Consider the following 14,297-nt stretch of genomic DNA (forward strand, 5'->3'; position numbering starts at 1 on the left):
TGTTTTAACAGGAAGTGCTAAAAACATAGGAAAAATAACTGCTGTTTTCTAAACCTTTCTTGCAGCAAGTATACGGAGAATTATTTTGTAAAGCATATTCACTGAAATCATTAAAATAGATTTGTATATAAATTTACCTACTTTGATAAAGATTTATTTAATTAAATGAATATTGAAGAATGATTTGGTACCATTTCTGCTTATCTCCAGTATTACATTTACTTTGTAGTTTAGTAGAAACCTAAATGTAAAGCCATCTCCAAGTGAAGTCAGATTCTATTTAAAAATGGCATGACATTGAGTATCAAAACATGTAATAAATTTATATTTGTTTCTCAGGAAGATCCTGAAAGAGGTTATTAAACTTTATTACTGTATTTTATAAATTATTCTTCTTTTTGCCTCTTTGTAATGCGCTGTAACAATTATTTTTTTTTTGACACAGAAATAGAGCACTGCAGTTTTGTACTCAATTTAACCGAGGCAAATGATTAAGCATATTTTGCAGTTCTACCATAAAGCTGTGCTTTTTGTCTCCTCTGTGATTTAGAGAGGCAACCTTCTGAAATGCATTCAATGATATTATTTCCTGGCAGCTTGAGTTAATAGCTTGCCACTATAAAGACCTACTAAGCAGGGAAATTAATACCTCTCCTCTCCCCTCCCCCCCCCCCCCCCCCCCCGTCTGTTGTCAAAAGATAAATCAGATATTCTATATCAAAAATAGTTGAATTGCCCAGTAAGTGGGACTAGAAGTGACCACAGGATGTAGTCCAAACCAGCAATAGCTGGTGTTTGGTCTGTTTAATCTTTAGCTAATAGCTGCTTGATTGCAACTTCGCCTTTGATTCCACTAGTAAAACTTGTGTAGTATTTCTTGTATGATATTTCATTTGACAAGTATTTAAAAACTTTAAAAAAAAGGGAGTCCATCTTTTTGTTTTTGGTAACATGTTATAGTGCTCCCTAGATGTCCTCAGGAAGGTGAAATAGCATCTCAAGGGTTTTTCTGTGTTTTGTTTTCTGGGGGAGGAGATGAGGGGGTTGAGCCTGCAATAAAGCACTGAGAAGCTCATTGCCTGCTTTTAAAAAAGATCTTTGTACAGAAACAGTGATAAATAAGGGACTGAAGCACTGAATCAGGTTCTTATATATCCTGAAATTAAATGTGCGTAAGAAAAAAAGTGATTCTTTTTTTTATTTGTCTAGTATCTTACAGATACTAGAAAGTAATGCAGTCATGGATTTTCACATTTGAATTTTGTGTTATCACAGTAGCTGACCATGTGAAACTGATTTGTGTGGTGATCTATTACCACTGTGGAGAAATTGTATATTACAGCATTGAAATGTTTAAAAACTGAAGAAAATGGGTAGGCATGAACTTCGCTGAATTAGGAAACAACAGTTCGATGATTTCATTGGCGTAGTCAGTCAGACCTTTGCTGCTGATATTAATCTTTTCTGTATTGAGTGTGTTTGCATATGCACAACAGGGAACAACTGTTAATTAATTTTTTGTGACACAGAAACGGAGCCTGTTTATGTGTGGTTAAAAGGATTTAATAATTTTTGCATGTGGGCTGACACATTGGTTTTAAATGTGGTGCAGATAAATCTGAAATACTATGTATTTGGATCCAGAGTAATGAACATTATGTCAAAAATATTGAGAGGACAGCCGGCAAACTCATTCCTCATAACTTGCCAAGAGGATATTTCATGGAAAACTGATTGATCAACAAGCCAGGGTGTATACTAAAGCTGCTGTCTCACTGAGGTATTTATACATCCTCTAACAGAAAAGGCTTTGAGCTTTTCCTTTTTCAGTATCACATTCCTGGAGTTCAGTTGGTCAGTATCCTGAACTTAAAGATAAGTATGCGAGAATTTAAAATATTTTTATATGAAACATGGTACTTTTTCTTTGTTTCTTTTCCATGTCGCTTAAATAAAACAAATCAAGATCAAGCTTCTGATAGCCAGATGGGGTGATATTGGGGTAAATAATGTATGCATTGCAGAAGCTTTTTTCTTACGTTTTAAGATGGAACAGAGCTATAGCCTGTGGTACAATATATCTGAAATCTGATTGCTATATTCATAACAGTCTGATGTTAATAGGTTACCTAGATGAATGACTCAGTGGAAATAGGAAGGAACATTTTAACAAAGGGACGAGAGATATGTTGGCAAGAATTAATTTACCTAATTTGCAAATTCATACTTTCTTAAAACTGCTTTTTTACCTGCAATACCTAATGTTCCAATCCTTTGTAATTAAGATGTTGACAAACAGATCATATACTTAGTTGAACAATATTATACACTATAAAATGCAAGAAAAAAAAATAAAATTTGATTGCAGAAATTACACTTTTGCAGTAATTTCTTACAGTGGGTTTGTTTTGGATTTTTTTTTTTAAATTTTATTTTATTTTTAGCATAGGTTTCTAAAAATACTGAACACGACATACTGGACCTAATTCTTACTTACTTTAAATTATTTTATGAGACAGCCTAGGCTGTTGACCCCTGAAAATCTTGCAGAGGTTTACATGCAACTCTTAAGTTATTCTTAGTTAAATATGCTCATAGATAACTGAACAATTAAAAATAAAAGATATGAACTATTAGGAATAAATTCATTGTTACATGTCAAATGATACACCACTTCGGTGTACATTTCTCTGTGATGTAAATTTACCTATTCTTTCAAATAACAAGATTTTCCAAAAGCTGCTTAAAGGGCAGACACTGTTTTGCTAACAGCTATTCTAATCACAGGACAAGACCTAGCAGTTGTATGAGTATTACTTCTGAAACTGTACACTAGATCTTTCTTGTTCTGAGATGTCCAACTTAAAGTGCCTGAATCCTTATTACAAGACATACAATAATGTGGGGTTTTTTTGCAATAAATCATATTGTAAGTTGCAGCCATATCTTATTTTGGTTTGACTTGTACTGAAATCTGGTTTTCAACTTGCTAAAGCTTTTCAAGGTTCATGAACCTATGGAAGTGTTGATATCCATTCACATAGTTGCTACAACTGAGGTATTTAATGAAACGTATTTCTGGGCATGTCACATAGACGTGTCTTATTCTATTTTTTATTGCTTTTTTCTTAATAATCACAGTAATGCTTATCCAGAAAAGCTTCACGCTTGCTTGAATGCTAAGTCTTACTGAAATGCTTAAAAATTAAGTGTGGAAGAGCTTTGCCAAATCATGTCCTGCATTAAGAACTTCATCTACTGCTTCCATGCTACCAACCCTAGTTAGCATAGATCACCACTAGGTGTCCTCTCCTTGTTCTGCTTGTTGCCCCACGGCACAAACTGCATGTTGTGCTTACATGACGTTGAGTCATTACTATTGCCTAAATAAAAATCTTGTAAAAGAACACTTTTGTTCTTTTCTGGACAACAGAAGGGAACACTTACTTCAGTAGCCTGCTGTTTCCGTGATAGGTATACAGACAACTTTTGTCCCCTACAGAAAATCAAACCATTCTTTTTTTCCCTAAAGCCACGTAAGAAGGCAAGATCAGGGAAGTCTCCTGATCATTGACTGGGGGACTGTGTGAGAAGGGAAAGATGATGAGTTAGGTGGATACTTGGTAGTGCTGAATGAAAACACATACCTTTACTGCTTTATTTTATTTTAACAGGACTGTGTCCATAGGTTACAACGTTTTTGTGTCAAAGATGATGTTATACCATTTAACAGTTTTAATTAATAGTCTTAAAGAAATGGAAGATGATGTAATATCTTTTTCTTTCTTTTTGTTCAGTTTTAATTCCTGTCCCTGAAGGAGATAGTTTAAAATATATTTTCTAGGACCAATAAAGCTGTGTCAGTTAGCGAAGCACTGCTGGTAAGCATGCCAGTATAGGTTGAGTGCAATTTGAAGTAAATTAGCTTAAACTAGGACACACTTTTTTATTGTCTATTACAGATACATCAATCAAATACAAATTGTCTAGCTCATAGGGAGTGAGGGGAGGAAATTTGTTAAATAACTCTAGGGCAAAGAAGACGTAGGAGAGCCTACCTACTCTTTACAGGCACAAAGTCTGTGCGTTCTGCAACAAAGCCTCTGTATTGATGTCTTTAGCCTTCCTACCACTAAGAAGATAGAAGCAGAAAATTCCTATTTCTTGCCAATTTCTACAGGAAGGAAACAGAAAAGCAGATTCTGTATTCTTTTGGGAAGGATAAAGTTTGTGTCTTCCTACATAAAGTCTGTGTCTGGGGTCAGGTTGTGTGGATTGATCAGACATATCAAAAGCCCAAGCTGTTTTGGCACTTACTGCTTTCTTCCCCTCCCCCCAGGAAGTGTTTCCTAGCCCAGACAAAATATGAAAAGCACAGTGGATTATTCATGTTGTGGTTTAGGCTGAAGATGCTTGCTTGAATATGCACGTCTTACACAGCTGACTTCCGTTTTGTACTGGGCTGTATCTTAGACCCCTGCGAGGTTTGCTTGGGGCTTCCTTGTGGTTCTGCAGTCTTCCCTACCAGATGAAGCTGTCATCATTTGTGCTTGACATGTGCCAACCAGCTCCACCTCGTGTAACCTAGAGGAGCACCCTCTACCCTCTTCCCCCCCCCCCCCCTTCCCCATTTGCTTGCAGTTTGAATTACAAAATCTAAGAGTACTCCTTGCTCAACATAAGAAACTTCTTCTCAGTGAGGGTGACGGAACACTGGAACAGGCTGCCCAGGGAGGTTGTGGAGTCTCCTTCCCTGGAGACATTCCTGTGTAACCTTATGTAGGTGTTCCTGCTCCGGCAGGGGGATTGGACTAGATGATCTTTCGAGGTCCCTTCCAATCTCTAGCATACTGTGATACTGTGATACTGTGAAATAAATAATAATACCTAAACTCCAAAATAAAGCATTATACAATATGAAGGAGCATGTGAATCAAAGCATTTTCATAAGAGCAAAAGTCAATCTCAGAAAATAGAGATATGTAAGCCTCAGTGCTGTTAAATTTTTCTTATCTATCACATAATTTACAAGCTTACTACATAATTTACAAGCTTACTGTCTGTGCTTTGCTAAACAGTGCACCTAATATAATCTTTTATAGGTTGATAGTGCTCCAGATTGGAAATTATAATGGATCTCATGTCATGTAAACCTTTTTGTTTACATGACACGGTCCATACTTTAATGTTAGATGGGTAAATTGTGCATAGTTTTGCCAGTACTTTTTCATTTATTTCAGTGAAAATTACCTATTTCAGGAAAGTACGTATCAATGCTGCTAAAGCATACATCCATGAAATATCACTGACATAGATGATGGAGCAAACTTGCTGGGTTTTATTTTTCACTCTTAATTCTGAATTATAGAATCACAGAATGTTTTAGGTTGGAAGGGACCTTGAAGCTCATCCAGTTCCAGCCCCACCTTCCACTAGACCAGGTTGCTCCAACCCCATCCAGCCTGGCCTTGAACACTGCCAGGCATGGACCACAGCTTCTCTGGGCAACCTGTGCCAGGTCCTCACCACCCTTAGAAGAACTTCTTCCTAGTAGCTAATATAAATCCCCTTGCTGTCAGCTTAAAGCCATTCCGCCTTGTTCTGTTACAACAACATGACTTCAGAAAAAGTCTCCCCAGATTTCTTGTAAGCTGATTTTAGGTACTGGAAGCTGCTATAATGTCTCTCTGTAGCCTTCTCTTCTTCAGGCTGAACAAGCCCAACTTTCTCAACCTGTCACCATAGCAGAGGTGCTCCAGCCCTCAGATCATCTTCCTAGCCTCCTCTGGATCTGTTCCAAAAGCTCCACATCCCTTTTCTGTTGGGGACTCCAGAGCTGGATGCAGTACTGCAGGGGGATCTAACCAAAGCAGGGCAGAGGGAGAGAGTCATCTCCCTTGACAGGCTGGCCACGCTCCCTTTGATGCAGCCCAGGACAGGCTTGGCTTTCTGGGATACAAACAGGTCATGTTGACCTTTTCGTCAATCAACTCCTGAAGTCCTCCTCAGAGCTGTTCTCTATCCATTCTCCTCCCAGCATGATTTCATGCTTGAGATTGTCCTGACCCATGTGCAGGACCTTGCGTGTGGCCTTGTTGAGGTTTGCACTGTACAATAGTAGGAAAATACACGTAACTGACAGAGACAATTAGAAGGCAATATAATCCAGGGTCACCCTAATAAGAGAATACTAACTGCTAAAAAGTACAGCACTTTTGTAGAGGAGGCAGTTACTGAAATGCAAGCAAGATGGAGTATTGTGGGTTTTAGTTTCCTACTTCACGGTCCATGCATAATCACTTTCATGCAAAGAACAGTCCATCCCCCCTATGGAGTAAATAGGAAGTGTTACAAGTGTGAGGTTTCTTGCTTCATCTTTTTACCCCCTTTTTAGACTGTGCAGACTTAGTTGCCTTTCTTGCGTGCCTCTGCCAAGACAGTAATTGTGTTGCGATGATGTTTTCCCTGGGAGATAAACCGTGTAGAATATAGCCAGAGATAAACCTCCCTGAACTGAGATGCTAGAAGATAATGTTATCTTATATTTTAAGATAATGTTTTCTTCTTCGGCAGTCTTGTCTGTAGACCCCGAAATGGTGGGTTTAACCCTGCAGTAGAATTTCAGGGTGCTGCCAGTCTGTTTTGAAAATGACCAGATCTGCATCATCTTGTTTTCTAAAATTTGACTTGTTCATTATGTTTTAAGCCATTCTGGAGATAATTCCTTGTTTTGCACTTGCTAGAGCTTGCACACATTACTCCTGGTTGCAGATTTGGAATAAAAGCCCCCATCCTAAGCTTTTAACACAATCAGAAAGTCTGCTTCGCTTTCACAGAGTAATGAATGGCCTGATGGATACATCCCATGTCAGGCAAGGGGAAGGTCGGGGATGCTCAGTCCTCTTGCGAGACAGAGCTGCTGCAGCCCACCAAATCAGCATGGTGCCTCCTCTGTGTTGAGGAACTGTCAGAGAAGGTGATGACGGGCAAAGAGCTGTTTGGGCAGCCCCTGGTTCACCATTTGGGCGCTGTGATACTGCGGAGTCCTTGCTGTGGTGTTACAAACTGCTTTTGGATCCTGCAGAGATGAGACAGAAGGGGAAGCTGTGAATTGTATTTTTCAGTTTTATTCTAATGTCTTTTAACAAGAATGACAATTGTAGTGTTTGTTCTTTGCAGGCTAAACACAATCCATTAAAGTATCTTGCATTTTCAGTTTTGTATTAATAGTGACCAGTTCAGAATGACTGTTTACACTTCTAAATTACTCATCAACAGTAATTTAACTAAAAGATATTCTCAGCTTGTCAGTAATGCTTTGTAAGATCCTTCCCCTCTGTGTTTGTTTGCATAATACCAATAGATCTTTGCATGTAAAGAAGTCAGTTGAATAAACACCTTACATTTGTGTACAGATTTTAATTTGTCTTTGTATTCTTTTTATGTAGCTGCTAGGCTAAGTCATCTCTAGAGAGTTAGATACACATTGTGGCCATTTTATGCTGTCCTAAACAGACTTACTTTAAAAATAAATTTTTAGAAGACGATTTTGGAGCTGGGTTGCTAGTCTACATGGTAAAATATGCTCTGTCAGTTGAAATGGGAGTCTTATAACCCACTGTAATAATATTTAATACATTGTTTGTTTGCTTTTTTGTTGAGAAGAGCAACAAGATGTTCTTACAGGACATTATTACTAACTGAAAGCTGAGAAGGAAGTTAAACAGGAAAAAAAATCAGAAAAGTGTATGAGTAGAAGTGGGTAGGAACAATTTTAATGTTTTCCTAACATTTAGCTGCAAGGGGCATTTAATTTTTAAATTAAGTAATTATGTATTAAAGTATGGAAAGAGAATTCAATAGGTTTCAAGTTGATATAATTCTGTGTTTTACTTTAGGAAGACAGTTGTCAGTTGCTGTGAAAAACTTTTAAAATTAAACCCAACACCCACCACTGTATTCTCTTCTTCTCCTATGTGTGGAATGCTGTGCTGGTGGAATTTCTGCGAGAGCATTACCTAGGTTATCTCAGAAAGGTCTGAGAGTTAGAAAAGAGAGGTATCTGGAGAACTTGTGCTATGCTGGGTAGGCCATTAGTATACTGATGCCTTTATTTATACCCCCATTCTGTCATATTCCTTAGCTCATCAGGGCATTTTATTGAATAAGTCCAGGACCAAAATGATACAGGATTCACTGCATGTCAGTGGGTTGAGGATCATAGTTTGAGTTTGATCAAATTTGACTGCATTCTAATACAATAACATACATGGGACACTACTTGTTTAAATAGGGTCTATTGTTACGGCTCCCATTGCAGACAATGAAATAGCAGTGTAATAGTTAATTAGGAAAAAGGTTATGCTTTACAAGGATAAAATTGAATTAACCACTTAGGGAGCAGGATGCAACTGTAGAAACCAATTTAGAGAGGGCTGAGGAACTGAGGTGGCAGTGTAGAAACAGCTTTTCCAGCTGGAAGCTATATTTAGTGAGTTATTTCTAACCTGAATTTCATGGAGTTTATTCCAGATGTGTAATATATATATATCCCACATGTTTAATATATGATTTAAATATAGTGGTGACCTAGAAAGAGCAGGAAAATAACCTAATTAAGAAATTATCAAATCCCTGCTCCTTGATTTCAAGCAGAAGTGAAGGCTTGACTGAATTGTTAGGCTTTCCTCACCATGCTGCGCTGGGAGCATTCTGTTTCTACCTTTTTCATCTTAACCCAAACATGTGCTTTGTCATAGCCTTTCCATGTGTCTAGGCTCATAGTGTTTTCCTCTTTGGGCATTTTTTTGCTTTATTAATTATTATCTTCTTACATCTTTTTTATTCTAGCCTCCCTGCTTTCAGAGCCAACAGCAAGAAGCTTAGCTATACGTATGCAGTAATGGTATGGTGCCTTGTAGTTGAAAGTTCAAGGCCAGGTTGGATGGAGCTTTGAGCAGCCTAGTCTAGTGGATGGTGTCCCTGCCCATGGCACTGATTTTCCTCCAGCGTCGATTATGTGAACACTCTTTTTCCCATCACTTACTTATTTTTCCCATGGCAAAAACAATCTATACCATAATTTTTTTTTCTCTGTGTCCTTTTCATTATGTGGCAATTTTGGTAAGTTAATACATAGCTTAGTCAATGTGGATTTTTCTTTATATTTCTTTTAATGTTTGCATAATGTTTCTTGATCTTCTTAAAATAGTTTAACAAAATCAGTCTGTTTAGTGGGTCTCATAATTGGCATAGTAACTGCCAGGCACTGGAATGAAAGTGTCAAAGTACTTTCTATGAATAGAATTAATATCAACACTGTAACATTTTATCAAAGTAAATCCGTGAAGAGATAACTTATTCTTAAAATATGCAACAAATTCCAATAGAAGATTACATGCTTTTTTCCTTTTCATTTAATCTTCCCATTGCTATTCCCATGGAAGATAGTGAAAATAAAATTAGCCAACACCAGGATTTTTACAGGTATTGTTTTTATGCTTGTTAACATAACTAATTGACTTACTAGTTCTTGTCAACTCTTTTTTAGCAGTTAATAAATTTATATTTGAGGTAGAAGCACTTTTTTTCTTTGACCTCAGCAGGGTGTTTAGAAGCGGTAGGATTTGACAGCAGCTGTACTGAATGCTATCCTTGTGACAGAGCAATTCCCATGCTGTCTGATTCAGCCCATTGCTCTTTAGGGTAAGAATGTAATTTTGACAGCTTTAGATTTTGCTTTTAGGAAGCTCTCTCTCCCCCTTTTTAGTTGTGTATGGATCCTTTTGTGTAGAGTGAACACAGTCTGAAAAACATTTGAAGACATATACTGTTCAGCTACATCATAATTTTAAAACTGTATGTGCCTGTCTTGAAGAGCCTATTTAGAGCTTAAGAACTGAAAATCGTAACAGCACACTATCATTAGTTTGGGGCATTGTTTGTTATAGAGATGTGTGAACACCTTTTTATTTGACCTCAGATATTGTAAGATGCTTCGTCTAGTGAATCAGTTTCTTTGATGTATTTTTGAGCAATGAAAGAAAGTTAATATTTGGGTTGTGAATTCATCACTGAAATGCAGAAGAAATAGTCTAAAATTTAAATTTTTAGTTCTTTCTTAGTTATTTGAGTACATAATTTTGGTTTTCCCTCCACTAAACCAGTTTGAAATATTAGAGTCTCATGTGAGTGATGACCATGGTCCCATAGATTTTCTTCCATTTTCTCAGATGTGAAGAATATCATGATGCTTTGTATAAGCAGTGATTATCTCATTCAGAATTAGAAAATCTAGCCAAGCAGTGGATTGTCATCTGAGCAATGCAAATAATTCCCCATCAGTAAAAACAGACATTTTTTGCAAAATCATGAAAGAGGTATAGCTTGAGATACTTAAAACTTGAATTTCAGGATTATTATCAAATGTTTGAGGACCCTCATTTAGTTCTTCTTTTTTGATCTTTTGACAGTAAACTTTTTGGAGCGGCAGTGCACCTCTAGCTCTGTGTTCCAGTGCTAAATATACTCAAAAAATCTAATACTATATTAATCATTATGTATGGTAAACCTAGGGAAGAGGACAAGTGTGGAAAAAATGAAAATCTGGTAAGGGAATGGCAAGGCAAACTCATGCCCATAAATGACTTTGTTCTTTATAACTGATGTTTCTTTTGCTACTGTTGTCTAGAAAACCAGCATCAAAACGCTCATCTCTGATATTTTCCTTAGAATTGTAGAATAGTTAGGGTTGGAAAGAACCTTGAGATCATCTACTTCCAACCCCCCTGCCGTGGGCAGGGACACCTCACACTAAACCATGTCACCCAAGGCTCTGTCCAGCCTGGCCTTGAACACTGCCAGGTATGGAGTATTCACAACTTCCTTGGGCAACCCATTCCAGTGCTTCACCACCCTAACAGGAAAGAATTTCCTCCTTATATCCAATCTAAACTTCCCCTGTTTAAGTTTCAACTCGTTACCCTTTGTCCTATCAGTACAGTCCCTAATGAAGAGTCCCTCCCCAGCATCCTTATAGGCCCCCTTCAGATACTGGAAGGCTGCTCTGAGGTCTCCACGCAGCCTTCTCTTCTCCAGGCTGAACAGCCCCAGCTTTCTCAGCCTGTCTTCATAAGGGAGGTGCTCCAGTCCCCTGATCATCCTCATGGCCCTTCCCTGGACTTGGTCCAACAGTTCCATGTCCTTTTTATGTTGAGGACACCAGAACTGCACACAATACTCCAGGTGCGGTCTCACGAGAGCAGAGTAGAGGGGCAGGATCACCTCCTTTGACCTGCTGGTCACACTCCTTTTGGTGCAGCCCAGGATATGGTTGGCTTTCTGGGCTGCAAGCGCACACTGAAGCCAGCTCATGTTCATATTCTCATCGACCAACACCCCCAAGTCTTTCTCTGCAGGGCTGCTCTGAATCTCTTCTCTGCCCAACCTGTAGCTGTGCCTGGGATTGCTCCAACCCAGGTGTAGGACCTTGCACTTGGCATGGTTAAACCTCATGAGGTTGGCATCAGCCCACCTCACAAGTGTGTCAAGGTCCCTCTGGATGGCATCCCTTCCCTCCAGAGTATCAACCGAACCACACAGCTTGGTGTCATTGGCAAACTTGCTGAGGACACACTCAATCCCACTGTCCATGTCAGTGATGAAGATATTAAACAAGCCCGGTCCCAACACCGATCCCTGAGGGACACCACTCATCACTGGTCTCCAGCTGGATATTGAGCCATTGACCACAACGCTTCGCGTGCGGCCATCCAGCCAGTTCTTTATCCACTGAGTGGTCCATCCATCAAATTGATGTCTCTCCAATTTAGAGACAAGGATGTTGTGTGGGACAGTGTCAAATGCTTTGCACAAGTCCAGGTAGATGACATCAACTGCTCTACCCCTGTCCCTCAGTTCCATAGCCCCATCATAGAAGGCCATCAAATTGGTCAGGCAGGACTTCCCCTTAGTGAACCCATGCTGGCTGTCACCACCCACCTCATTGGTTTTCACGTGCCTTAGCATGCCTTCCAGGAGAGTCTCCTCCAAGATTTTGCCAGGCACAGAGGTGAGACTGACTGGTCTGTAATTCCGTGGGTCGTCCATTTTCCCCTTCTTGAAAATGGGGGTTATATTTCCCTTTTTCCAGTCATCAGGAACTTCACCTGACTGCCACGATTTTTCAAATATGATGGCCAGTGGCTTGGCAACTTGATTTGCCAGCTCCTTCAAGGCTGTGAATGGATTTCATCAGGACCCATGGACAAATAAAAAAGAAAGAAAAAACAATTCCTGCTCGACACCCAGGACCTTCAGCATGGGGTCCCCACCATTGTTGACTACCCTCTTTCAGTTTGAGCTATGTGAAAATTGTACAGGTGATATGGCTGGTGGCAACACAGGCCTGTTTGAATTGCATCCGCTATCCTGACATCCAGTTCGTGGCTGGAAGCTGAAAAATCCATTTGTTTCTCACTTGCATTCTTGTCATTGCTAGTACTTAGCAGAAGCAGTCTGATGAAAATGAAACAAGACTGGTTGATCCTCAGAAGATGTTTCTGTGAATTTCTGGGGAATAAAGTATACTCAATATATTTTAATTTTTGTTATTATGGAAAGAATGTCTGATCTTCACAGAAATCATAATTAGGTCTTGTCAGTTTAGGCAGTTTAGTAAACTGAGGGAACTTACACTGGAAACCACAATGTCTGATATTTTCTCTCAAGACTTCTTGAACACTTACTAGCCTTCAGATTAGTTTAGAAAAAACTAGCCTTAGGTGAGTTTTTTCTCCTTTCTCCTCAACCACCACCATGTTTTCATCTGTGTTTGTGTTCTAGGACTTAAGACTTGACTGGCATGTCCAGGTTTGCAGTACTGTTTTCATGTAATAATTGAATTAATAAATGACAAAGGAATATTCTTGCAGGTCATCAAGCCAGGTCAGTTGCCTTGTTCTCATTCTTGGATGCCTGTGAATCTTTGATTGTCTGGGCTGCTTAGGACAATTTGGAATAAGTGTCAAAGCAGGTTTCTACCTAGCTAGAGGACTTCAGTATGGTTAGACATGTGCAGACCATGTCAGGGGTAGGCAGCAGCTGAGCTGGACTGTTGTGAACTCTATACTTAGGACTGAAGTGTTGCAAGTGAAATATTTGCACCATTCCCCCTCCCTGTTTGCATGTGTGTAACATTTTGTATGTGCAATATTCTGGTTGGTTATTTGAGTAGGTAGATACTGTTTTGAGGCCTAACACAGTTTTTTTTTACTGTATGACTTGTGCTTGAAAGTCTGATTTAGGAGTACAGAGATATAAATCTGTTAATTTTTCTTTTTTAAAGCATTTTCACATTTTTGATGGTTTACATGGATGAAGTTTATCAAACTGTAGTTTATTTTTAAATTGAGCTACAAATGTACTCAAGTGACGTCTAGCTTTTTTTCATACTGTGAAATGTGCTCCAACATCTTTTCAGTTCCCCACCTCTTCCTTTATGTTGTGTAAGCATCTTGTGAAGACAAAACTTGTATTCTGTTCTCCATGTCCTTCTCGCAGACAGTGACTGAGGAGGTCAGAGCCTGTCACTGAATTAGCAGCTTCAAGTCCCTCAAGTCTGTTTCCATAGCTGAAGATGCAAAGCATGAGAGGTTTTAATGACTTTTAGTGACAGTTTTTACTTAGGCTAGTACAAATAAGCATACCAAAAAGATATATGCTTCCATTTCTTAGAGTTGTAAACAAAAGAGAGGAAACCAGTTTTCTAAAGTTCTTGTATTTGCTGTGTTAAATAGAGTACTTTTGCAAGTCATCCCACATGAAAACTATGGAACATTGAGTATTTTCAATCATGACATTTATTCCCCTTTAAAAATTTTCTCCATAATACTAGCACTTTATTTTATAAAAGGAAACATACAAGAAAGTCCACCATATCATCCTTGAAGATCCTTCATCATCATGTCTTGAAGAAAGGAAGCAGTAGACTGGGAATACCTTCCTTCCTTGGTCTGAAGGGCTTCAGGCAGGATTGCAGGGGGATGAGGTTTGGCACATTGCTCTACCTGACCTGACGTGACTCCTTTTACCAGACCAAGCATCTAATGAAGCACATGGCTCTGCCCTTGTGGTTGGAGCACTTGTACCAACGGAGAGGCAGCATGGGTATATGTGTTTTTTCTGGAATGACTGTTTCATGATACACACAGGAAAGGCAATGCCTCAGCTCTGACATTTCCCATCGACTAGCTGTCAGCAGATCTGCGCTCCCTGCTATGATTCTTAGCAGCACCATC

The 14,297-nt window shown here is 38.9% G+C and overlaps 1 protein-coding gene across 1 annotated transcript in view; it reads left to right on the top strand.

The window, feature by feature from the left end:
* Nucleotides 1-14,297, top strand: part of HCN1 (hyperpolarization activated cyclic nucleotide gated potassium channel 1) — a 188,537-nt gene that overhangs the window by 23,637 nt on the left and 150,603 nt on the right. The window lies entirely within an intron of this gene.

The sequence above is a fragment of the Pezoporus occidentalis genome, unplaced genomic scaffold (genome assembly GCF_034315485.1).
Source record: "Pezoporus occidentalis ecotype Australia unplaced genomic scaffold, CSIRO_AGI_Poc_V1 ctg85, whole genome shotgun sequence".
Taxonomy (NCBI): domain Eukaryota; kingdom Metazoa; phylum Chordata; class Aves; order Psittaciformes; family Psittacidae; genus Pezoporus; species Pezoporus occidentalis.